At 43.2% G+C, this 27,255-nt stretch overlaps 1 long non-coding RNA gene across 4 annotated transcripts; it reads left to right on the top strand.

Moving 5' to 3' along the window:
* Positions 1 to 6,196: 6,196 nt before the first annotated feature.
* Positions 6,197 to 26,326, top strand: LOC139356582 (uncharacterized). 4 transcript variants are annotated; one of them, XR_011608611.1, is made up of 5 exons: positions 6,671 to 8,781; positions 10,889 to 11,015; positions 11,249 to 11,344; positions 21,886 to 22,034; positions 24,395 to 26,326. It is a non-coding gene; the product is annotated as an uncharacterized lncRNA (long non-coding RNA). The 4 variants fall into 4 exon arrangements; XR_011608609.1 differs by lacking the exon at positions 21,886 to 22,034 and having other exon boundaries at positions 6,197 to 8,781; positions 9,082 to 11,015; XR_011608610.1 differs by lacking the exon at positions 24,395 to 26,326 and having other exon boundaries at positions 6,707 to 8,781; positions 21,886 to 24,388.
* Positions 26,327 to 27,255: the final 929 nt, after the last annotated feature.

Raw genomic sequence — 27,255 nt, 5'->3', positions numbered from 1 at the left:
ACATAGATTTCACCCGCATAAAACGTAAGGTTATAGAAAGTAAAACTGTCTCCTATAAGTCTTTATTGGCTAATTTATGAAAAATGTATACAACGAGACTGTGCACAGACCTTTACAAAAAAAATGGAATATACTAATTCAAAACATATTTTATGAACCTTTACCTACCATGTACTACCTATAACATACCACTGTTCTAGGCAAAGCGTAGAAGTCTGAGTGAGACCAGATTTCTTCTCTCCCAGAGTTTATATTTTAACAAGAAGAGACAAATATATATATATGTATATATGTACATACATGTATATAAAAAGTGTAGGTACATATAAATACACTTTTTAATTATATATACATATACTTTTTAATATTTGAATAAATGTTATGATAAAAACAAAACAGGGTAATATGATACAGATTGATTTAAATGTGAGGAAAACTGCAATTGGTAGTTTTTTAAAATCTTATTCAAGCTTATTTAATTTTTAATTTTTTAGGGCCGGGCACGGTGGCTCAAGCCTGTAATCCCAGCACTTTGGGAGGCCGAGGCGGGCGGATCACGAGGTCAGGAGATCGAGACCATCCTGGCTAACACGGTGAAATCTCATCTCTACTAAAATATACAAAAAACTAGCTGGGCGAGGTGACGGGCGCCTGTAGTCCCAGCTACTCGGGAGGCTGAGGCAGGAGAATGGCATAAACCCGGGAGGAGGAGCTTGCAGTGAGCCGAGATCTGGCCACTGCACTCCAGCCTGGGCGACAGAGTGAGACTCCATCTCAAAAAAAAAAAAGAAAAAAAATTTTAATTTTTTATTTGAGACGGAGTCTGGCTCTGTCGCCCAGGCTGAAGTGCAATGGCGTGATCTTAGCTCACTGCAACCTTCACCTCCCAGATTCAAGCAATTCTCCCACCTCAGCTTCCCGAGTAGCTGGGACTACAGGTTTCCGCCACCACGCCCGGCCAATTTTTGTATTTTTAGTAGAGACGGGGTTTCATCACATTGGCCAAACTGCTCTCCAGCTCCTGACTTCAAGTGATCCACCCGTCTCAGCCTCCCAAAGTGCTGGGATTACAGGCGTGAGCCATCGTGCCTGGCCTTAATTTTTTAATTTTAAATTTAATTTTATTTTAGATTCAGGTCCCTTTACTCTTCTTCTTGCTGTTAGAGACAGGGTCTCACTATGTTACCCAGTGTGGTCTCAAACTCCTGGCCCCAAGCAATCTTTCCACCTCAGCCTCCCAAAGTGCTGGGATTGCAGGTGTGAGCCACTGCACCTGGCCCTTTCAGTCTTTACTATAATTGTCTTAAATCTTTCCTCTATATACAGTGAAGTCTTACGTCAGATGATGTTAAAATTTTTGCTTCAACTATTGAGCGTGATTTTAAAAACTCGTGAGAAAGGTAGGTTGTTACATTTACCCCAATTTTAACCCACTCCACAGTTTTTTCTGTCTTTTTGAAGTTCCATCCTGTTACCTTTCCAGTCAGAGATGCTCTGCGAGTCAGTCTTGAATGGCAGTCAACCAATTATTATTTTCCTTCATCTGAAATGCTTTTATTTTTTCTTAATTCCTGATAGGTATTTTTGGTAGATATAGAATTAGAGGTTGACAAATCTTTCAAGCACTTGAAAAATCTGCCACTTCCCTCCAGCTTCCATGGTTTCAGATGACAAAGCTACTGTCATTCAAATTGTTGTTACCCCACAGGGAATGCATTTTTTTCTCTTAAAACTGAATATAGCCGGGCGCGGTGACTCACACCTGTAATCCCAGCACTTTGGGAGGCTGAGGCAGGTGGATCACCTGAGGTCGGGAGTTCAAGACCAGCCTGACCAACATGGAGAAACTCCATCTCCACTAAAAATACAAAATTAGCCTGGGTGGTGGCGCATGCCTGTAATCCCAGCTACTTGGGAGGCTGAGGCAGGAGAATCACTTGAACCCGGGAGGCAGAGGTTGCAGCGAGCCAAGATTGTGCCATTGCACTCCAGCCTGGGCAACAAGAGTGAAACTCAGTCTCAAAACAAAACAAAACAAAACAAACAAACAAAAAAACTGAATATAATCACAATGGAATTTCTAATAAATTTTGCAAAAGGAGTTTGGCAAGATTATTTTAAAATTTATCTGCAGCCAGGTGTGATAGCTCACGCCAGTAATTCCAGCACTTTGGGAGGCTGAGGCTGGAGGATCACTTGAGCCCAGGAGGTTGAGGTTACAGTGAACCATGATTGCACCACTGCACTCCAGCCTAGGTGATGGTGTGACCGGTCTTTTTTTTTTTTTTTTTTTTTTGAGACGGAGTCTCGCTGTGTCGCCCAGGCTGGAGTGCAGTGGCCGGATCTCAGCTCACTGCAAGCTCTGCCTCCCGGGTTTTTATGCCATTCTCCTGCCTCAGCCTCCCGAGTAGCCGGGACTACAGGCGCCCGCCACCTCGCCCGGCTAGTTTTTTGTATTTTTTTTAGTAGAGACGGGGTTTCACCGTGTTAGCCAGGATGGTCTCGAACTCCTGACCTCGTGATCCGCCCGTCTCAGCCTCCCAAAGTGCTGGGATTACAGGCTTGAGCCACCGCGCCCGGCCAGACAGGTCTTAAAATAAATAAATAAATAAAATTTTCAGGAGATCGAGACCATGCTGGCTAACATGGTGAAACCCTGTCTCTAATAAAAATACAAACATTAGCTGGGTGTGGTGGTGGGCGCTTGTACTCCCAGCTACTCAGGAGGCTGAGGCAAGAGAATCGCTTGAATCCAGGAGGCAGAGATTGCAGTGAGCCAAGATCGCGGCACTGCACTCCAGCCTGGCAACAGAATGAGACTCTATCTCAAATAAATAAATAAATAATAAATAATAAAATTTATCTACAGGGTAAAACACATAAGATAGTCTAGAAAATGAGAAAAGAAAGAGTAAGAGAGGATGTGCCTTACCAGAAAGCTACAGTAATTAAGACCATATAATATTGGCACAGAAATAGGCAATGAGATCCATGTAACAAAATAGAAGATTCAGAAAGAGACCCAAATATAAGGAAAATTAAGAGTGTAGGAAATATTTTAAACATTGGTATATGGATACCCTTTTTAAACAAGAGAAATTCAAAAGCCAGAAAGGAAAAGACTTTTAGATTTGACTACGTAAATACTTACAGCACAGGTTGGGCGCAGTGGCTCACACCTGTAGTCCCAGCACTTTGGGAGGTCAAGGCCGGCAGATCAGCTTAGGTCAGGAGTTCAAGACCAGCCTGGCCAACATGGTGAAAGCCCGTCTCTACTGTAAATACAAAAAATTAGCTGGGCAGGTGCCTGTAATCTTAGCTACTTGGGAGGCTGAGGCAGGAAAATAGCTGAAACCCAGGAGGAGGGGTTGCAGTAAACTGAGATTGTGCTATTGCACTCCAGCCTGGGCAACAAGAGTGAAACTCCATCTAAAAAACGAAAAAAAAATTAGCCAGGCGCGGTGGCGTGTGCCGGTATTCTCAGCTATTTGGGAGGCTGAGGCATGCGACTCACTTGAACCCAGGAAGGTGGAGGTTGCAGTGAACTGAGATCGTGCCACTGTACTGCAGCCTGAGTGATGGAATGAGACTCTGTCTAGAAAAATAAAATTTAAAAAAAAAGCTTATAGCACACAACCTTACTATATACAAGGGAAAATATAAGTAACGACTTGTGAGAATATGCTATATTTGCAACATATATACAAAAGGCATAAAATCCCACTATGCAAAGAGCTTCTACAAATTAATTATAACAACATAGGGCTCCTAATAGAAAAGTGATTCATAGCAAAATAATGGTTCATAGCCTTTGCTATCTTCACAGAAGATAGACACTAGTCAATAATCAGTTTCATATTATCATAAAAAGTAAATTAAAACACTATATCACTTTACCTCACAATACGACAAAAGTTAAAATTTGATAATATGTATCATTCCTTCAGTCAATAAATATTCACTGAGCACCAAGTAGCATAGTAGTCATCATGGGTACAGTGATGAACAAAATGGTGTCTAGATTCATGGTGCTTACAGTCTAGTGATGTAATCACTAACAAAATAATCACACGAACATAAGTACAAAATTACAAACATAATTGCAAATTAAGTAAATGCTAAAGAGAGTAAGTCTAGGGCATAATCATTGGGACCTTACTGATTACAATGGGATCAAAGAGCACTTCTCTAAGCAAGACTTGCTGGGCTGAAATGTAAAGGATGACCTGAAATGAACTAATGAGGTTATGGTGTGAAGGGATAGTCACCTTTTTTTTTTTCAGACGGAATTAACGTGCTCAAAGATCCTTAGGCACATGACATTTGAGGAAACAAAGTGCAGTTAGAGAGGAGGAAAGTCATGTAAGAAAAGCTTGAAAAGATGGGAGTAAGATCCTGCAGCCTGTGGACCACATTAAGGACTTCTGCCTTTACTTAAGAACAATTAAAATAATCAAGTTATGTTAAGCAGAAGAATATGAGCAGAATTGCTTTGTAAAAATCAGGCTGACTTCGGTGTGAAGAAAAGATATGGGGAAACGGATGAAGTGAAATCTTCGGCAAGATTCCAGGTTAGAAAGGATAATTTGGACAATATTAATAAAGTTTGTTTTTTGTTTTTGTTTTTGTTTTTTTTTTTTTGAGACGGAGTCTCGCTCTGTCACCCAGGCTGGAGTGCAATGGCCAGATCTCGGCTCACTGCAAGCTCCGCCTCACAGGTTCCTGCCATTCTCCTGCCTCAGCCTCCCGAGTAGCTGGGACTACAGGCGCCGCCACCTCGCCCGGCTAATTTTTTGTATTATTTTTAGTAGACACGGGGTTTCACCGTGTTAGCCAGCATGGTCTCAATGTCCTGACCTCATGATCCGCCCATCTCGGCCTCCCAAAGTGCTGGGATTACAGGCTTGAGCCACCGCGCCCGGCCAATATTAATAAAGTTAAACATGCACACATCATTCTCTATATGTCCCCAAATTAATTTTCTTCTCTTCTGAACTTGTTTCTTTTCCTGGGTTCATCATCTCAGTGAAACAAAATAGCTATGAGATCTGGGTGCGTCATCTGTAGCGTAACTGGAAGCTGAAGCCATAAGAGTGGACGGCCATGGCGTAAGTCTTTAAAGAAGGAAATTCTCTGAGCATATCACCCTAACAAGAAACTTAGTTCTTCCTTCCCTTCTATTTAATTGGATGATATCCAATTCATCACCCAGTCCTTTAGATTCTCCCTTTAAATTGTTTCTCAAATAAATCCCCTCAATCCATTCTCTGCACCAGTTCAGATTAGTTTCCAGAATATTTAACTATTGCCCCTAGTGGCCTTCTTCCCTTCAGTTCACCATGAACACGGGCAGTGGAATGCAAATATGATTATACACATCCTCCTTAGAATTTTAATGGGCCTTCCCAGCTTACTGAGCGACATCCAAGCGCCTTCACAAGGACTTTTTTTTTCAGTCTCCTGTCTTTTCACCAGGTCAGTGAATTTCCTCTTTTTTTGCCCTCTTCCATTTTGTATAATGGGCTTTTTCTTTTTTGTCTCTCTTTTTCATAAACTGTTCCCTTGATCTGGAACAATACTCCTTTGACTCAGTGGGTTGAGTTTTCCCTTACCTCGTATTTCAGTTGGTGTTCTTCAAGGACAGGGATGTGAATGGCTTGCTTCCCCAAACCTCTCCTACATGCCCAGGACAGTGCCCCACACAACGCTGGGAGTAAAGGCGCTCCCAGGTCACTGGGCGTCCAGCCCCTGTAGATCCAGTGCCTCTTTCCAGAAGGCTTCTGGGGGAGGGCTCGAGCTGGAGCACATGAAAAACCAGGGCCGCTCCAGCGTCTGCCTTCCTTCTCAGGTAACATGAGACTGCTCAAGGGTGGGTGGGTGGGGTTCCCAAAGGGAGAAGCCGTGGCTGTGCCAGTACCAGGTAGAGTCGGGGTCGTCCATAAGGCCACAAGGGACTCGGGGTCGCATCCTCTGAGACCACTGTTTCAAGGTGGCCAGGGAGTGTTGCAACGATTCTGGTTATTACAGTTATACGAAGCCAAAGTGTCAGAGGTGTTTGAACCAGAGCAACTCCATCTTGTGTTTTTATTATCATTATTTGCTGTTGTTGTTGTTGTTTTTTGAACAGTCTCGCTCTGTCGCCCAGGCTGGAGTGCAATGGCACCATCTCAGCTCACTGCAACCTTCACCTCCCAGGTTCAAGCAATTCTCCTGTCTCAGCCTCCTGAGTAGCTGGGATTACAGGTGTGCACCACCATGCCCGGCTAATTTTTCTATTTTTAGTGATGGGGTTTCATCATGTTGGTCAGGCTGGTCTCAAACTCCTGACCTCATGATCCGCCAGCCACAGCCTCCCAAAGTGGTGGGATTACAGGCGTGAGCCACCACGCTTGGCCTTGTTTTGTTTTTTTGAGACACAGTTTCACTATGTTGCCCAGGCTGGAGTGCAATGCCAAGATCTTGGCTCACAGCAACCTCCGCTTCCCGGGTTCAAGTGATTCTCCTGCCTCAGCCTCCCGAGTAGCTGGGATTACAGGCGCCCGCTACCACACCCGGCTAATTTTTGTATTTTTAGTAGAGATGAGGTTTCACCCTGTTGGCCAGGCTGATCTCAAACTCCTGACCTTGGGTAATCTGCCCGCCTCGGCCTCCCAAAGTGCTGGGATTACAGGCATGAGCCACTGCTCCCAGCAACTCCATCTTAAACAAGAGCTGGGTAAAATAAGGCTGAGGCATACTGGGCTGCGTTCCAAGACCGTTAGGCATTCTAAGTCACAGTATGAGACAGGAGGTCAGCATGAGATACAGGTCATAAAGACCTTGCTGATAAAAGTATACAGTAAGGAAGCCGGCTAAAACCCACCAAAACCAAGATGGCAATGAGAGTGACTTCTGGCTGTCCTCAGTGCTACAACTTCCACTGTCAGAGGTGGTTGAACTAGGGCAACTCTATCTTTAGTAGGGGTAGATAGAGTTGGGTAAAATAAGGCTGAGACCTGCTGGCCTTCATTTCCTGGAGGTTAAGGCATTCTTAGTCACAGGATGAGATATGAGGTTGGCACAAAATACGTGTCATAAAGACCTTGCTGATAAAACAGGTTGCAGTAAACAAGCCGACTAAACCCACCAAAACCAAGATGTGTGATGAGAGCGACCTCTGATTGTCCTCACTGCCCACCAGTGGCCGTGGCAACATCAGGAAGTTACCCTATATGGTCTAGAAAGAGGAGGCATGAATAATCCACCCCTTGTTTAGCATATAATCAAGAAATAACCATAAAAATGCGCAACCAGCACCCTCGGGGCTGCCCTGCCTATGGATTAGCCATTCTTTATTCCTTTACTTTCCTAATAAACTTGCTTTCACTTTATGCATTCGCCTCGAATTCTTTCTTGTGCGAGATCCAAGAACCCTCTCTTAGAGTCTGAGATCCAGACCCCTTTCCAGTAACAAAAGGTCTTGGACTGAAGTACTGACTCCACAGTCTTTAAGTATCCTAGTTATTTAATAGTTGCGGTCTCGGGCTCTTGTTGGGTCGCGGTGGGTTCTGGGAGGTGTAGTTCGCCTGAGTCTCCAGTTCCTTGTCTCTGGGCGGTGTGTGCACGCCAGCGAGGCACTGTGGGAGTCGTAGTACGGGAGGAAAACCCTATACCCTCTCTCGTGGGCCGCAGGAGTTTGGGGGAATCTAGTCGCTAAAGCCCTACATAGTCTTCCGGCTTTGGGCGTGGCCGCGATGCACTCTGGGAGTCGTAGTAGGGGAAGACAGTCCTCCGCCCTTTTGCGCAGGGTCGCAGGAGGTTCTGGGAAGTGTAGTTGCCTGAAGCTCGTGTTCTTTGTCTTTCGGTGATGTGCGCGTGGCCTCAAGGCACCCTGGGAGTTGTAGTGGGGCGGGGAAAGTCATTTGCTTTCTCCAGCGGGGTCGCGGTTGTTTCTGGGAAGTGTGGTTGCCTGAGTCCCGCGTTCTTCGTTTCTCGGCTGGTTGTGCGTGTGGCCGAGAGGCACGCGGGGAGTTATAAGAACCGAAAGCCCTGTGTGGTCTCCCGCGGCGGGCCGCGGTTGTTTCTGGGAAGTGTGGTTGCCTAGGTCCCGAGTTCTTTGTTCCTAGGCTCTGGGGTGGGAAGATAGCCCCATGCTCTGGAGCGCGGGGCCGCGGGGCCTTCTGGGAATTGTAGTTGTCCCAGGCCCTCGTTCTTTGTTTCCAAGCGCGGGAGCGCGGCGCTCTGGGAGATCCAGTAGGAACGAAAACCGTATGCCCTTGCGCGCAGGGCCGCATTGGTTTCTGGGAATTGTAGTTTTTGAGGCAGGCGGCCTGGTGGGGTGACGTCCGCGAGGCTCCTGAAGACGCATTCCTGCGACGCCCGCGGTGGGGCCCTCGGGGGCGGCTCCGAGCGTCTGGCCTGTGTAGGCAAGGAAAGGAGTACCCCGGTCTGCGCCGGATGGCCCCGGGCGGTGACTCGGTCCGGAGCCCCGGAACGCGACACCCACCTGGCCGGAAGCACAACGGAAACGCGCCGTCCTGTGGCCACTGTTAGGTGGCCGGGTTCTGGGGAGGCGCGCCGTGGCAGGAGGAGAAAGCCGGCGCCGGTGGTCCAAGCGCCCTCTCTCGGGGCCCCGCTCTCTACGTGGGAGGCGCGGAGCGGGGACCACGGGAATCCCCAGTGCGGGATCTAGTGACTTGGGCGCGGCCTAGCTGGCCCGTTCGCTCAGGGCTCCTCTCTCTGCCAGGTCTGCCATTTTACACTTTCTGATCTCCTCGGTCCCTTCTGTGAGCTATGTCTCAGGTAAGCTGATGATATAGATAGATCTATATATATATTTATATATATATATATTTATATATATTTTTTTCTTTGAAAGACAGAGACAGGGTCTCCTCCTGTCGCCCAGGCTGGAGTGCAGTGGGGCGATCATAGCATCCTGTAACCTCAAACTCTTGGCCTCAAGTGAGCCAACCCATTGACCTGTCTCCTCTTTTCTTTGTGAAGTGCAGCCGTATTTTTCAGGACTTGGGACGTGGCTTTCTCTTACAACCACCTGCCTGGCGGAACCCCAGGACCCTGTCCCCTGTTCCTCCTTTTCAGGTGCTTATACTTAAGTATACATGAAGAGAGTGACAGGAAGCTATTCAGATGTGGGCGGGATTTCTGACCTGGCTGGTATGTTTTAGGGTGGGAGGGTAGGGTGCCAGCTGTTACACTGCCTCTTCTTCCCACAGTATTAGAACGAGGAGTGCTTTGCGTTACTCCAGCGCCCCTTCATTCATTTATTGAATATGTTCTTACTGAACCTCTACTTTCAGTGGTTCCCACAGTGTGATCCTTGGACCAGCAGTATCAGCATCATCTGAGAACTTGTTAGAAATGAATATTCTTGAGTCCTACCCCAGACCTTCTGAATCAGAAACTGGGAATTTGGCCCAGCAATCTAACAGTCCTTCCAAGTGCTTCTAACGCTCAGCTCATTCTATGTCTGGAGGATGCAGAAGTGACCAAAACAAAATCTCTGAACCCATAGAGCTCATTTTTCTGACATGACATAAGGAACACATTTTTATTTTGATTGGGGCTAAGAGTTTGGCTGGTAATTGTGCTTCACAGCAGTGGGGATAACAGGGTCAACTATTCAAAATGAGTCCCTCATTTTCAGTTCCACTTCTTTGTCCTACTTTTTGTCATACTTCTCTCCAAATTCAGAGGCTTTCTGAGTTTTTCTAGGGAATCCAATTTTCACCTCTGCTGCAGATCTTGCTGTGTAGGAAACAGCTGCTTTATTAGTCAACAGTCTTTAATCACTTTTTTATTAAACTTCAAAACTGTAAAATATAACTGCCATCCATCTGGGGCTGCTACTAGTTTGAGACCTTTTAAATTCCCATTCATGCCTTATAGATCTATGTGGATCACTCAAGTGGTGCAAAACCAGGCTGCAAAGCAAGGGCTTCTATATTTTTCTCCCTAACTCCGAGGGAAAGTGCTTTAGGTTCTATCCTGGGAGGTGTTACATTCTCTTCTTGCAGAATCAAGATTCTTTACTGCCTATCCTCCTTGTTCTGTGACATTGACAAAATTACCACTAAGTTTCACAGGTATTTATTTAGGATTAGGGATGACTGGAACAAACTTGAGACTATATGCCCCATTTGAAGGGTGCTGCTATTATCTGCTATAGCCAATTATTACCCTGAAGAAATTCTGGCTGAATTATATTAAAATAGGCTGATATTGGCCGGGCGCGGTGGCTCACGCCTGTAATCCCAGCACTTTGGGAGGCCGAGGCGGGCGGATCACAAGGTCAGGAGATTGAGACCACGGTGAAACCCCGTCTCTACTAAAAATACAAAAAATTAGCCGGGCGCGGTTGTGGGCGCCTGTAGTCCCAGCTACTCGGGAGGCTGAGGCAGGAGAATGGCGTGAACCCGGGAGGCGGAGCTTGCAGTGAGCCGAGATCGCGCCACTGCACTCCAGCCTGGGCTGGGCGACAGAGCGAGACTCCGTCTCAAAAAAATAAAATAAAATAAAATAAAAAATAAAATAGGCTGATATTAAGGAAAATATACATTGTTTATTAACATAAAGGAATACTGTAAAATCTTAAGAATTTTTACAACCAATGCCAAAAATCCATATTGTTCATATGTATAATCCTTTATTTTGAACAAAACTGTAAATTGTCTCAGGACAGATAATTTATGTTTTTTCTCCTTTTCTCCAGTTATGCAACAAAACACAAAAGCTAGGCTCTTCACTATATAATTACTCAGAATTCTGCAAACTCCCACTGTTGCTACTTAGACACATTGCCTAACCTCCACAGTGAGACTCATTTTATACTTGCAGGGAGTTTGGGAGCATGGGTCCTGGTCATGCAGATATCTGTATGTCATTTCAGGGGTCAGTGACATTCAGAGATGTGGCCATAGACTTCTCCCAGGAGGAGTGGAAATGGCTTCAGCCTGCTCAGAGAGATCTGTACCGATGTGTAATGTTGGAGAACTATGGCCATCTGGTCTCACTGGGTAATTATTCCTCTTCATCTCCCTCAAGTCAAAATTTGACCTTTAGGGTGGCTGTTATAATTATCTGGCTGAATATTCCCAAGATAGGTATGGGGTTTCTTAAAATTAGTAAGATGGGGACGTAAGTGTACCTTATTTTTAGACATTTTAAAAACTTCCATCTGACATTTCTTTTGTGGCCCTTGTTAGGATTCAACAACTGATTTTGAATTTATTTCATTTTCTGCAAGCAGGTCTTTCCATTTCTAAGCCAGATGTGGTTTCCTTATTGGAGCAAGGGAAAGAACCCTGGCTGGGGAAAAGGAATGTGAACAGAGACCTGTTTTCAGGTGAGTGAGTTGGAAGCTGATGGGAAAAATTTTTAAAACCACTCAATTAGTCAATGAGAAAGGAATACTTTTTAATATGTTGATTGGAAAATTTTCCCTTAAAGATACCAGAGATAGGCCGGGCGTGGTGGCTCACACCTGTAATCCCAGCACTTTGGGAGGCCAGGGCAGGTGGATCACAAGGTCAGGAGATCGAGACCATCCTGGCTAACACGGTGAAACCCTGTCTCTACTAAAAATACAAAAAATTAGCCGGGTGCGGTGGCGGCGCCTGTAGTCCCAGCTACTTGGGAGGCTGAGGCAGGAGAATGGTGTGAACCCGGGAGACAGAGCTTGTGGTGAGCCGAGATTGCGCCACTGACTCCAGCCTGGGCGACAGAGCGAGACTGTGTCTCAAAAAAAAAAAAATACCAGAGATATAAAGACTGAAGTTTCACTTACAACTCCATAAAGGACTACTTCATACCCAGTTCTCTTTGTTTTTTCTATATTACGTAACAGCTAACATACTCAACCAGTTCTCACTTTATACTTCCTCTACTTTCTCACAGGTATCTTTTTTGTTGTCATTGTTCATTCTGTCTGGTCTGTGAATTTCATTTCTTTTTGTTTTTTCCTCCCTTTCTTTCTTCAAATGGACATATATTTCTATTGCCTAAATCCAACCTGAGAAAGAAAGAAAAATTAAAAAGTACATATATTGCTGTTCTATTTAATCACCTGGAAAGGATTAGCTCATTACTCTTTAATTAACTGATATTTATTCCTTCACATACACTCTTAATATTTACAGAAATTTTAATCTTGTCAATCTTAAGACTCTCTATTAAATGCTACAGAGACTAGAGGGTGTATAAAAGTGTAATAACTATCAAGGAATTCATGGCCTAGTGATGTGTCTAAATAACTTGCATTAGATATCCTCAAATTAGCAGTTCAGCAGTGAGAAAAGGAATTTCCAGTTGGCGTTTTAGGCTTGGATAATTTGGATACAGATTTTAGTAGAGAAACAGACAGAAAAGGGTCATTTTTGGAGAAAAGGTGATGAATTCTGTAAGTTCTGAATTTTTTTTTTTTTTTTTTTTTTTTGAGACAGAGTCTCGCTCTGTTGCCCAGGCTGGAGTGCAGTGGCCGGATCTCAGCTCACTGCAAGCTCCGCCTCCCAGGTTTACGCCATTCTCCTGCCTCAGCCTCCTGAGTAGCTGGGACTACAGGCGCCCGCCACCTCGCCCGGCTAGTTTTTTGTATTTTTTAGTAGAGACGGGGTTTCACTGGGTTAGCCAGGATGGTCTCGATCTGCTGACCTCGTGATCCGCCCGTCTCGGCCTCCCAAAGTGCTGGGATTACAGGCTTGAGCCACCGCGCCCGGCCAAGTTCTGAATTTTGTAAGTTCTGTAAGTTCTATAGTTGATTCTACAGCAGTTTTTTTTTTTTTTTTTTTTTTTTTTGAGACGGAGTCTCGCTCTGTCGCCCGGGCTGGAGTGCAGTGGCCGGATCTCAGCTCACTGCAAGCTCCGCCTCCCGGGTTCACGCCATTCTCCTGCCTCAGCCTCCCGAGTAGCTGGGACTACAGGCGCCCGCCACCTTGCCCGGCTAGTTTTTTGTATTTTTTAGTAGAGACGGGGTTTCACCGTGTTAGCCAGGATGGTCTCGATCTCCTGACCTCGTGATCCACCCGTCTCGGCCTCCCAAAGTGCTGGGATTACAGGCTTGAGCCACCGCGCCTGGCCTACAGCAGATGTTTAATGGAGGTACACTGATTTTTAGAGAAAAAAGGAGGAATGCATACATTTTATGAGGCAGCAGCTTAGGACTGATGAAACAGGTGCCATGAAAACTGAGCTGTAGCTTTAAGGAGAGTAGTGGTTGTTAATATGAAATGCTGCAGAGTTCGTTAGGAGAATGTCCAGAAGGATTTGCAAAGGAGGTACTAATGTGGGCTGAAGCCATGAGGTGGAACAGGTGCAGGGAAACTTCGTTTAGTGGGAGCAAATGAGGAAAAATATCCTTTTTGAATTAAAAAATAACAAAACCGATAAAAGTATGTACGAAGGAAATGAGGAAAAAGGAAAACATGGAAGTTGCCTCTAATTCTACTACTTTTTTTTTTTTCTTTTGAGACAAAGTCTCGCTCTTGTACCCCAGGCTAGAGTGTGATGGCACAATCTCAGCTCACTGCAACCTCCGCTGTCCGGGTTCAAGCGATTCTCCTGCCTTAGCCTCCCGAGTAACTGGGATTGCAGGCGCCTGCCACCACGCCTGGCTAATTTTTGTATTTTTAGTAGAGATGGGGTTTCACCATGTTGGCCAGGCTGGTCTCAAACTCCTGACCTTGTGATCCGCCCACCTAGGCTTCCCAAAGTGCTGGGATTAAAGGCGTGAGCCACTGCGCCCAGCCTGATTCTACTACTTTAACACAGTTCTTGAAGTTTTTATGTGTTCCTTCCAGTATCTTATTTTGAAAATTCTTTTCATTGTGAAATATCACCCACAGACAGAAGTAATGCATGAACATACATGTATACTTAATAAATTACTATAAGGCAAACACCCATGTGACCAAGGTCAATAAGCACAACACTGCTAGGTTTCTTGCAAGCCTTCCGTGTGCTCATCCTCATCCTCCAATAAAGCCAATCATCTCTTTGCTCTTATGGTAAAGTAGCTTCCTTGGTTTTCTTTATAGTTTAATCAGCTGTTTGCATTTGTGTTCATTATAGTTTAGGTTTGTGTGTTTGTGAAATTTATATAGAAAGATTTATAATGTATTTATTGATTTGCTTCTCCAAATTATTTTAAAAATGTTTTTGGCTGTGCATGGTGACTCATGCCTATAATTCCAATACTTTGGGAGACTGAGTTGGGAGAATCACTTGAGGCCAGGAGTTTAAGACAAGCCTGGGCAACCTAGAGAGACCCTGTCTCTACAAAAAATTTTTAAAAGCTAGCTAGGCATGGTGGCATGTGCCCATAGTTCTAGCTACCTGAGAGGCTGAGGCAAGAGAACCACTTGAGCCTAGGAGTTTCAGGCTGCAGTGAACTGTGATTGTGCCACTGCACTCTAGCCTGGGCAACAGAGCAAGACCCTATTTTTTTAAAAGTTAAAAAAATTTTTTTTTCGTTGTACAAGTAAGTATACTACAATTTATTCTTTCTACTATTGAGGGCTTCTTTTTTGCACATTTAGAGATACTGCAAGCAATGTTGTTACTGTGCTTGTATCCTGATACATATTGGCACGTTTCTCTGTGGTTTATATATAGGACTGGAATTGCCAGGTTGGAGGATAATGCACCTCTTTAAGTCATTAGATAATGCCAAAATGTTTTCCAAAGACCCTTGACTGACTTATACTCCCACAAACACAATAAGTGAATGCCTCTGGGCATCATAATTTTCACCTATCAGAAGGGTGTGCAGTGGTAGCTCGTGGTTTAAACTTGCATTTATCAGGCTGTTAATGAAGTTGAGCACCTTTTCACATGTTTATTGAACATGTAGGTATCCCCATCTGCGAAGTACATCTTGAAGATTTTTGCTCATTTATCTACTGGATTCTTTTATTGATTTGTAGAAGTTATATATTTTAGATAGAAATCCTTTGCTAATTATATGTACTTCAAAATCTTTCACATGTGGCTTATTTTGTTTTACCTTCATAGCTTATTTTGATGAACAGAAATTCTTTTTTTTTTTTTTTTTTTTTTGAGACAGAGTCTTGCTCTGTCGCCCAGGCTGGGGTGCAGTGGCCGGATCTCAGCTCACTGCAAGCTCCGCCTCCCGGGTTTAGACCATTCTCCTGCCTCAGCCTCCCGAGTAGCTGGGACTACAGGCGCCCGCCACCTCGCCCGGCTAGTTATTTTTTTGTACTTTTTAGTAGAGACGGGGTTTCACCGTGTTAGCCAGGATGGTCTCGATCTGCTGACCTCGTGATCCGCCCGTCTCGGCCTCCCAAAGTGCTGGGATTACAGGCTTGAGCCACCGCGCCCGGCCAGAAATTCGTAATTTTAGTGTAGTCAGATGTATCAATCTTTTCCTTTATGTTTAGTATTTTTTTAGCCTGTTTAAGAAATATTTCCCTACGAAGGGATTGTGATGAAGACATCTTCCTATATTTTCTTTTTAAAAAGCCTACTTGTTTTGCGATTCACATTTAGATCCATTGTTCACTTTATTTTGTCATGTGAGTTAGTAGTCAACTTTGCTATCTTCTGTATGGAGATCCAGTTATCACAGTACCATTTATTGATACATCAACCCTTTTCCTCACTGTTTTGAAATTAAATGTCAATTTTTGTGTTTGTATGTTTCTAGGTTCTCAATTCTCTTTCATTTTTCTCTTTGCTCAAATCTATACAGCCTTAGTTATAGATTTAATGATTAACATTTTATTGTATTTGTCTTACCCCTGCCCTTTTTTTTCTCTGAATTATTTTAAGTAAACAGGGCTACCATTTAAGAGTTGTTGCTGCAACCTAGTGTAGATCTAATCATTACCTGAACTATGTAGGTATCCAGGGAGCTGAGGGAGGTAGACAGATGGGAAATAAAGTGAAGAAGTAGACTCAAAAGGACCTGGCAATTGGCTAGATGGCAGACATGAAGAAGACTGAGAAGTTGTGGTTGACATTAGTCTTTTTGGTGGTATGATTGTTTCCTTAGTAAAAAAAGGATCAGCAAGTTGGTAGGGGAGGAGAAGATTATATTGAGACTTGTTGAGTTTTGGGTTTCTGTGGGATATGAATATATAAATCCAGTAGGCAATTGAGTATCATATTCAAGAGGTTTCAAATGCATATGCCTAAGCCCCACCCTGGAAATTCTAAATTGGTAGGTTTGGGGTGGAACCAAATAATTTGCATTTCTTTCTTTTTTTGGCTAGTCCAAAAAAAAAAAAAAAAGCAGTGGGAGTGGAGGAGAAACAAATCTGTAACTAGTTGTGATCAATGACTTGTAAACTCCACTGCATTCCGACCAGCCAGAATTTGCATTTCCAACAAATGACCAGATGATGCTGATGCTGAACTAAAGTAGACATTTAGGAGTTACCTGTACAGCTTCTTAAAATTTTGAATTTTCTTTGTAAAATCGTTGCATTCTGTTGTTTATTCTTAAGCAACTTTCCTCAGTTTCTTTTCTAGATTGCTTCTCTATAGGAATGTTAGTGAATTTGTATATTTATATCTCTTTATCTTTATTATAGAAATAAAAATACGGTTGGGTGCAGTGGCTCACGCCTGTAATCCCAGCACTTTGGGAGGCCAAGGTGGGCAGATCACCTGAGGTTAGGAGTTCAAGACCAGCTTGGCTAACATGGTGAAACCCGTCTCTACTAAAATACAAAAATGAGCAGGGTGTGGTGGTGTGCGCTTGTAATCCCAGCTACTCGGGAGGCTGAGGCGGAAGAATCGCTGGAACCTGGGAGGCAGAGGTTGCAGTAAGTCGAGATCATGCCATTGCACTCCAGCCTGGGCGACAGCAAGACTCTGTCTAAAAGAAAAAAAGAAAAAGGAAGGAAGAAAGAAGGGAAGGAGGAAGGGAGGAAGGAAGGAAGGCTCTAAATCTTTCTAGATTTTTTTCCTGCAGATACCATTGTAGTATATAGAATAGTTTCACTGCACTAAAAATTCTCTGTGTTCTGCCTAATCATCCATTCCTAACCCTTGGTATCCACTGATTTTTGTTACTGTCTCCATAGTTTTGCCTTTTCCAGAATGTCGGAGAGTTGGAATTAACCTTTTCAAAATGGCTTATTTCACATAATAATGCATAGTAATATGCATTTTGGTTACTTGCATGTCTTTTCATGGCTTGATAGCTCATTTCTTTTTAGCACTGAATAATATTCCACTGTCTGCATGTACTGCGTTGACTTATCTGTTCACCTACTTAAGGACATCGTGGTTGCTTCCGAAGTTTTGACAATTTTGAATAAAGCACATCTGTGTGCAGGTTTTTGTATGGGCATAAGTTTTCATTTCATTTGGGTAAATACCAAGGAGTGTGACTGCTGGGTCCTATGGTAAGAATATATTTAGTTTTGTAAGAAACTGCCAAAATATCTTCCAAAGTGATTGTACCATTTTGTGTTCCCACCAGCAATGAATGATTGATATTATCATGTGATTTTATTTTTTTATCACGGTTGGTTGTTGGATTTTGCTGATGCTTTTATTGCTTCTGTTGATATTATGTGATTTTACTTCTTTAGCTTGTTGATGTAATGGATTACAATTTACATTAATTGGTTTTCAAATGTTGAACCAGCCCTGTATACCTGGGATAAATTCCACTTGGTCATGGAGTATAATTCCCTTTATACATTGTTGGATTAAATTGACTAATATTTTGTTGAGAGTTTTTACATTTATGTTCATGAGAGATACTGGTCTGTCATTTTTATTTTCTTATAATTCCTTTGGTTTTGATATTAGGGCAGTGCTGGCCTTATAGAATGAGTGAGGATTATTCCCTCTGCTTCTATCATCTGGGGTTTGGTATAATTTCTTCCTTAAATGTTTGGTAGAACTTACCAGTGAACCTTGATGCTTTTGTTTTTGAAAGTTATTATTCATTTGAATTTTTTTTTTTTTTTTTTGAGACAGGGTCTCACACACACTTGTCCAGGCTGTAGTGCAGTGGTGCAATCATGGCTCACTGCAGCCTCAACTTCCCTGGGCCCAGGTGATCCTCCCACCTCAGCCTCCCAAGTAGCTGGGACTACAGGCACACTCCACCATGCCCAGCTCATTGTGCATTTTTTGCAGAAACGGCGTTTCACCATGTTGCCCAGGCTAGTCTTGAATTCCTAGGTTCAAGCAATTCTGCCCACCTTGGCCTCCCAAATTGCTGGGGTTATAAGTGTGAGCCACCGCACGCAGCCTCGTTTGATTTCTTTGCTATTCAGATAGTTTTCTCCTTATTGTGTGAGCTTTGGCAATGTATGTCTTTCAAGGAATTGGTCCATTTTATCTTTGTTATCAAATTTGTGGGCATAGAGTTATTCATGGTATTCCTTTATTATCCTTTTTATATCCATGAAATTTATACTGAGGCCCCCTTTCATTGCTGATATTAATAATGTGTGACATCTTTTTTTCTTAATTAGCCTGGCTAGAGGCTTGATTTTAATTATCGTTTCAGAGAACTAGCTTGATGTGGTTGCTTTTCTCTATTAATACCCTATTTTTAATTTCATCAATATTTGTGTTTTTTTTTTTTTTGAGACAGAGTTTCTTTTTGCCCAGGCTGGAGTTCAGTGGCACGATCTCACTCACTGCAACCTCTGCCTCCCGGGTTCAAGTGATTCTCCTGCCTCAGCCTCCCGAGTAGCTGGGATTCCAGTTGCACGCCACCATGCCCAGCTAATTTTGTATTTTTAGTAGAGATGGGGTTTCACCATGTTGGCCAGGCTGGTCTTGAACTCCTGACCTCCCGTAATCCACCCACCTCAGCCTCCCAAAGTGTTGGGATTATAGACGTGAGCCACTGCGCCCAGCCTATTTTTTTTGAGTCAGGATCTTGCTCTGTCACCTAAGCTGGAAAGCAGTGCCACAGTCATAGCTCACTGTAACCTAAATTTCCTGGGCTCAAGCCTTCCTCCTCCCTTAGATTCCAAATAGCTATGAGTACAGACACATGCCAACACTCCTGACTAAATATTTTATTTTTTATTTGTAAAGACAGAGTCTTGCTATGTTATCCAGTCTGGTCTTGAACTCCTGTCCTCAAATGATCTTCCCACCTTGGCCTCCCAAAGTGCTGGGATTACAGGTGTGAGCCACTGCACCTGGGCCCTTTGATTTTTCTTTTCTTCTTTCTTTGAATTTAATTTGCTCTTTTAAAAATTTCCTAACATAGCATGTAGATGATTGATTTACATTTTTTCTAATACATTAATTCAATGCTGTAAATTTTTCTTTAAGCACTGCTTTCACTGCATCCCAGATTATCCCACTGAAGTACACTATATTTTCGTTTTCATTTAGTTCAAAATATTTTAAAATTTCTTTTTAGATTTCTTGTTCATGTTACTTAGAAGTGTAGTGTTCAATGTCCATGTGTTTTGAGATTTTCCTTTTAATCTTTCTGTTATTGATTTCTGGTTTCATTCCATTGTGGTCTGACAGCACACATTATATGATTTCTATTCTTTGAAATTTGTTAAGATGTGTGTTATGACTAAGAATCTTGGTGAATGTCTTGTGAATTGGAGACGAATGTGTAATCTGTTGTTGCATGAAGTAGTCTACTGATATCAGTTGATTGATGGCGTTAAGTTCAGCTATGTTCTTGCTGATTTTCTGCCTGCTGGATCTGTCCAGTTCTGAAAGAGGGGTGTTGAAGTCCCCAACTATAATAGCGCTTTCATCTGCTTCTCCTTACTGTTTTATCAGGCTTTGCCTAATGTATTTTGATGCTCTGTTGTTAGGCACATGCACACTAAGGATTTTTATGATTCTTTCTTGGAGTATTGACCCCTTTATCATTATGCAATGCTCTCCTTTAACCTTGCTCTGAAGGTGATATTTTCCTTGCTCTGAAGTCTGCTGTGTCTGAAATTTCCTTGCTCTGAAGTCTACTGTGTCTGAAATTAATTTAGCTACTCCTGCTTTCTTTTGGTAAGTGTTAGTATAGTATACCTTTCTCTACTCACTTATTCTAAATCTATATGCATCTTCATATTTAAACTAGGTTTCTTGTACACAACATATAGTTGGGTCTTGTTTTGTGCTGCACTCTGACAGTGTCTTAAGTTAGTGTATTTAGACTGTTGACCTTTATTTATTTTTAAAATTTATTTATTTTGTGGCTGGGTGCGGTGGCTCATGCCTGTCATCCTGGCACTATGGGAGGGCGAGATGGGCGGATCATGAGGTCAGGAGAGCGAGACCATCCTGGCTAACATGGTGAAACCCCATCTATACTAAAAGTATAAAAAATTAGCCAGGCGTGGTGGCAGATGCCTATAGTCCCATCTACTTGGGAGGCTGAGGCAGGAGAATAGCGTGAACCCGGGAGGTGGAGGTTGCAGTGAGCTGAGATTGCGCCACTGCACTCCAGCCTGGGCGACAGAGCGAGACTCTGTCTCAAAAAAAAAAAAAAGTATTTATTTTTTTTAGAGACAGGGTCTCCCCCCGTTTCTCAGGATAGATTGCAATGATACAGTTATAGCACACTGCTGTCTCAAATTCCTGGGCTCAAGAGATCCTTTTGCCTCAGTCTCCCAATGTGCTGGGTAAATTATAGGCATGAGGCACCACATCTAACCTTGTGTGTGTGTGTGGTTTTTTTTTTTTTTTTGAGGTGGAGTCTCACTCTGTAGCCCAGACTGGAGTGCAGTGGCACAATCTTGGCTCACTGCAACCTCCACCTCTTGGGTTCAAGTGATTCTTCTGCTTCAGCTTCCCGTGTAACTGAGACTACAGGTGCCCAACACCACACTTGGCTAATTTTTGTATTTTTAGTAGAGACGGGGTTTCACCATGTTGGCTAGGCTGGTCTCGAACTCCTGACCTCAGGTGATCTGCCCACCTCGGCCTTCCAAAGTGCTGGGATTACAGGCACAAGCCTCCGTGCCCGGCCCTCTTTTGTGTTTTTTTATTAAGCATTTTACATGATTTTATTTTCTCTTCTTCTCTTAGCATATTGCTTATACTTCTTTTTCTTGTGGTTGTCCTAAAGTTTGCAATATACATTTTTTTTTTGAGATGGAGTCTTGTTCTGTCGCCCAGGCTGGAGTGAAGTGGCATGATCTCTCCTCACTGCAACCTCCACCTCCTGAGTTCAAAGGATCCTCCTGCCTCAGCCTCCAGAGTAGCTGGGATTACAGGCGCGCGTGCTACCATGCCTGGCTAATGGTTTGCATTTTTAGTAGAGATAGGGTTTTGCCATGTTGGCCAGGCTGGTCTCAAAGTCCTGACCTTAAGTAATCCACCTGCCTTGGCCTCTCAAAGTGCTGGGATTACAGGCATGAGCCACCACACCCAGCCTACATTTATAAATAATCCAACCCTACTTTCAAATAATACTATGCCACTTCATATGTAGTGCAGGTACCTTATAATAAAATATTTCTTATTATTTCCTCCAGTCCTTAGTATCACTGTTATCATTCATTTCACTTATATGTAAGCTATAATCATAAAATACGTTATTATTATTATTATTTTGGAGACAGAGTCTTGCTGTGTTGCCCAGGCTGGAGTGCAGTGGCACGATCTTGGCTCACTGCAACCTCTGCCTCCCAGGTCCAAGTGATTCTCCTATCTCCGCCTCCTGAGTAGCTGGGACTACAGGTGTGTGCCACCACGCCCGGCTAATTTTTTGTATTTTATTTTATTTTATTTATATATTTTTGAGACAGAGTCTCGCACTGTCACCCAGGCTGGAATGCAGTGGCACCTTCTCAGCTCACTGCAACCTCTGCCTTCTGGGTTCATGCCATTCTTCTGCCTCAGCCTCCAGAGTAGCTGGGACTACAGGTGTGTGCCAACACATCCAGCTAATTTTTTGTATTTTATTTTATTTTATTTATATAGTTCTGAGACAGAGTCTCGCTCTGTCACCCAGGCTGGAGCGCAGTGGCACCATCTCAGCTCACTTCAACCTCCGCCTCCTGGGTTCAAGCGATTCTTCTGCCTCAGCCTCCCGAGTAGCTGGGACTACAGGTGCGAGCCACCACGCTCAGGTAATTTTTGTGTTTGTAGTAGAGACAGGGTGTCACCATATTGGCCAGGTTGGTCTCGAACTCCTAGACCTCATCATCCGCCCGCCTCGGCCTTCCAAAGGGCTGGGATTACAGGTGTGAGCCACTGCACTTGGCCTTATATTTTATTTATTTTTTGAGGTGGGAGTCTTGCTCTGTCACCCAGGCTGGAGTGCAATGGCTCACTGCAGCCTCTGCCTCCTGGGTTCCAGAGATTCTCCTGCCTCAGCTTCCTGGGTAACTGGGATTACAGGTGCACGCCACCACGCCTGGTTTTTTTTTTTTTTTTTTTTTTTTTTGAGAGATGGAATCTCGCTGTCGCCCAGGCTGGAGTGCAGTAGCGCAATCTTGGCTCACTGCAAGCTCTGCCTCCCGGGTTCACGTCATTCTCCTGCCTCAGCCTTCCGAGTAGCTGGGACTACAGGTGCCTGCCACCATGCCTGGCTAATTTTTTGTATTTTTTATAGAGACAGGGTTTCACCGTGGTCTCGATCTCCTCACCTCGTGATCCGCCTGCCTCGGCCTCCCAAAGTGCTGGGATTACAGGCGTGAGCCATTGCACACGGCCTAATTTTTGTATTTTTAGTAGAGGTGGGGTTTCATTATGTTGGCCAGGCTGGTCTCAAACTCCTGACCTCAGGTGATCTGCCCGCCTGGGCCTCCCAAAGTGCTGGGATTACAGGTATGAGCCACCATGCCTGGCCAATTGTTTGTATTTTAGTACAGATGGGGTTTCACCATGTTTTCCAGGCTGGTCTCAAACTCCTGAGGTCAGGCAATCCACCCACCTTGGCCTCCCAAAGTGCTAGGATTACAGGCGTGAGCCACTGTGCCCGGCTAATACATTGTTATTATTTTGAACAAACTATTGTCTGTGAGGTTAATTAAAAATAGGAAAAATAAGGCTGGGTGCAGTGGCTCACACTTGTAATCTCAGTACTTTGGGAAGCTTAGGTGGGAGGTGCTTGAGCCCAGGAATTTGAGGCTGTGGTGAGATATAATCTCAACACTGTTCTCTAGCCTGGGCAATACAGCAAGACACTCAAGACCCTGTCTTTTAAAAAAATAAAATATTTATTTTACTTTTACTTATTTCTTCTTAAATGGTATTCCTTTCTTTATGTAGGTCTGAGTTTCTGACGTGTATCATTTTCCATCTCTCTCAACTTCTTTCAACATTTCTTTCAGGGCAGGTCTACTGGCAACAGATTCCTTTAAAAAACTTTTATTTTTTGTAAGAGAGTAATTTCTCCACTTTTGAAGGACAATCTTACAGGCTACAGAATTGTGGAGAGTTTTTTTTTTTTCCTCTCAGCACTTTAAATATTTTACTCCACTCTGTTATTTTTCATGGTTTCTGAGAAGATCTGATGTACGGTAGTCCTCCCCTATCTTCAGGGGATATTTTCAAAAACCTCCGATGTATGCCTGAAACTGCAGGTAGTATTGAACCTCATTGCCATTGGTTAGAACATGTTTCTGTTCATGTCTTCCACCCAAAAATGTAATGCCTTTTCCGTTTTCCTTTTTTTTCCCTTTTTTGACAGGGTCTCACTTTGTCACCCAGGCTGGAGTGCAGTGGTGTTATCATAGCTCACTGCAACCTTAAGCTCCTGGGCTCAAGTGATCCTTTCACCTCAACCTCCTTAGTAGCTGGGACCACAGGTGCATGCCACCACACTTGGCTAATTTAAAAAAAAATTGTTTTAGAGATGGGTACTCAAATCTTGCCCAGCTGGTTGCAAACTTCTGGCCTCAAGCACTTAGGCAATCCCCTTGTCTTGGCCTCCCAAAGTTCTGGGATGACAGGGATGAGCCACCTTCCCTGGTCCTTTTACACCTTAACTAAGTACTTCTGCACTGTGGTTGTAACTTTTGCAGTTTGAGGTGCAACAGCAAAACTAGCTGAATTGCTTTTTTTCTTCCTCATATGAATAGAAGACTCATTCTGCTGTAATCTTAGCAACATCAGCATATGAGAGGGTTTTTCCTTATTAAGTGGAGAAGAAATTTCACATTTTCACATTAAGCACTTTGTAGCTTCTGTTTGACATGTCTGAATTGCCAGCGTCGCTACTCTCATGCTTTGGGGCCATGATTAAGTAAAATAAGGGTCAGTTGAACACAAGCACTACGATACTGCATCAGGGGATCTGACAGCAACCAAGTGACTAACAGGTGGGTAGCATCCGCAGCATAGATATGCCAGGCAAAGGGATGATTCACATCCGGGGTGGGATGGAGCAGGATGGTGCGAGACATCACACTACTCAGAATGGTGTAGTTTAAACATGAATGATTTCTGGAATTTTCTATTTAACACTTTTAAATATTGAACAAAGGTAACTGAAATGATGAAAAACTACAGATGAGAGGACTACTGTAATTCCCAGCCTTGTTCCTTTATAGGTAAGGTTTTTTTTTTTCCTTTTACTTCTTTCTTCTTTATATTTGATTTTCTGAAATTGGAATATGATATGCCTAATTGCCGGTGGTTTTTTTTTTGTGGGGGGCGAGGGGGCACTTATCTTGCTTGGTGTCCTCTGTGTTTCCTGGATCTGTGGTTTGGTTTATGACATTAATTTGGGGAAATTCTCCATCATCATTTCCTCAAATACTGCTTCTATTCTTCCTTCTCTTTTAGTGTTTCTATTATGCATATGTTACACCGTTTGTAGATGTCTCACAGTTCTTGGATAATTTTTTTTCCTCAATATTTTCTCTCTTTTTCAGTTTTGGATGTTTATATTGAGATATCCACACACAATACTCATGAGTCTATTGAAAGCATTCTTTATTTTCATTACAGGAATTTTTATTTCTAGTATTTCTTTTTGATTCTTTCTTAAAATTTTCATTTCTTACATTATCCATCTTGTCTTGCATCTTGTGTACTTTTTCTCAATAAAACTGTTAGCATATTAATCATAGTTTCTTAAATTCCTGGACTGATAATTCCAACATCCCTACCGTATCTGTCTCAGATTCTGATGCTTATTCAGTCTGTTCAAACTTTTTTTTTTTTTGCCATTTAATATACCTTATAATTTTATGTTGAAGGGTGGACATGATGTACTGAGTAAAAGAAACTGCCTTTCGTAATGTAGTGGTAAGGTGTTGGGGGAAGAGAAGCATTTTGTAATCTTAAAATTATGGTAAGCCTGTGCTTCTGGACTAAGAACTTAATTAGTTCTTTTTTTTTTTCCACCTTATGTGGGACAGGATGGCTAGAAGGGGCCGGAGTAGGATATTTCCCTTTCCCTTAGTGGAAGGCTAGAGCTGGCTAGAGTTTGGTATTTCCTTTCCCAAGGGTAGGTTAGGCTCTGGTAAAATATTTTCTCCTGAGGGCAGGCCTTGTTAAGAATGGAATACTCTGGTCTATTTTTAAAAATGGCTATTTTTATCTTAGCCCTTCCAAAAACACAGGGGAAGTTTTCTCCAATACTCACTCTGAAAACAGGATAGAGCTCCTGAAGGTGACACTCACAGAACCCTAGGGACACCCAAGACTAGAGTTTTGAGCCACAGACTTGTCCCACTGAGCTTCCAGCTATTCACCAATTACAAGTTCTCCTGTCCCAGCACTGGTTCCTGCAGAGGCTTCTGCTTGTGGGTTTCTCTTCTGGTGAGTTGTCACTCACCGTATCTTCCTGTCTCATTTTGGGGGCAGTTGTTTGCCCTGTTACTGCACTTCTCTGAGGGATCTTACAAGAGTTTAGTTTGTTCAACTTTTCACCTGTTGTTAGGACAGAGTAGTGACTTCTAAGATCCTTGTAAGTCAGACTGGAAACTGCAAGTCTCCCTGCCATCATTTTCCATAATTTCCTTCTTCCTGTATTGATCTTAAATAACGTTGGCGACAGAAGATATTGGGCCGTTTTCCCAAGAAAAGAGTGAATACATCTAAAAAATTTCCTTTGAGTATATTACTTGCTGGTTTATCAAATGAATCCTTTATTACATCAAGAACGAAACCTTGGTGGCTCATGCCTATAATCCTAGCCCTTTGGGAGGCTGAGGCGGGCAGATTGCCTGAGCTTAGCAGTTCAAGACCAGCCTGGGCAACACGGTGAAACCCTGTCTCTACTAAGATACAAAAATCAATGAATCAAACCATTAGCCAGGCGTAGCAGTGTGTGCCTGTAGTCCCAGCTACTCGGGAGGCTGAGGCAGGAGAATTCCTTGAACCTGGGAGGCAGCAGCTGCAGTGAGCCAAGATTGTGTCACTGGACTCCAGTATGGGTGACAGAGCGAGACTCTGTTTCTTTTTTTTTTTTTTTTTTCGAGACGGAGTCTCCCTCTGTCCCCCAGGCTGGAGGGCAGTGGCACGATCTTGGCTCACTGCAAGCTCCGCCTCCCGGGTTCATGCCATTCTCCTGCCTCAGCCTCCTGAGTAGCTGGGACTACAGGCGCCAGCCACCACGCCCAGCTAACTTTCTATATTTTTTAGTAGAGACGGGTTTCACCGTCTCTACTAAACATGTTTCACCATGTTAGCCAGTGATCTGCCCACCTCGGCCACCCAAAGTGCTGGGATTACAGGCGTGAGCCACTGCGCCCGGCTGAGACTCCGTTTCTTAAAAAAAATGATAAAAAGAAACCTTGTATCTATAGGCTTTTAATAAGCACTGAATTTCCTCAAATCCATTTGGCATCTATTAAAGAGTATGGAGGTATAGTAGGAGATGGGAAGAGGTGAGGTGATTGAGGAAGGGAAGTGGGTGAAGGGACATGTAATTAGCATTCTACTTTTATATCTTCAACATTGTTTTCTTGATTGTGTTTTTTTACTCTCATTGTTGTGAGAAATCATATGGCAAATAATCTGTGGAATTAACCCCATTTTTTCTTTCTTTTTAATTGACACAATCACTGTACATGTTTATGAAGTACAATGTGATGTTTCAATACATGTATACATTGTATAATGATCATATAAAGTTAATTAGCAAATCCATTATCTCAAATGTGTATCATTTCTATGTGACAAGAGCATTAAAAACTTCTCTCTTCTATTTTGAAAGATACTTATTAACTATAATCACCCTACCATGCAAGAGAACACTTGAGCTTATTCTTCATATCTAATGATAACATCGTACCTGTCCAACAACCCCCCCCTTTTTTTTAAAGACAGGGTGACATTCTGTTGCCTGAATTCCTGGGTTCAAGCAGTCCTTCCACGTTACTCTGCCAAGTAGCT

This window comes from Macaca nemestrina, chromosome 10, assembly GCF_043159975.1.
Source record: "Macaca nemestrina isolate mMacNem1 chromosome 10, mMacNem.hap1, whole genome shotgun sequence".
Classification (NCBI taxonomy): domain Eukaryota; kingdom Metazoa; phylum Chordata; class Mammalia; order Primates; family Cercopithecidae; genus Macaca; species Macaca nemestrina.
This window is presented reverse-complemented; position numbering and strand designations above follow the sequence as displayed.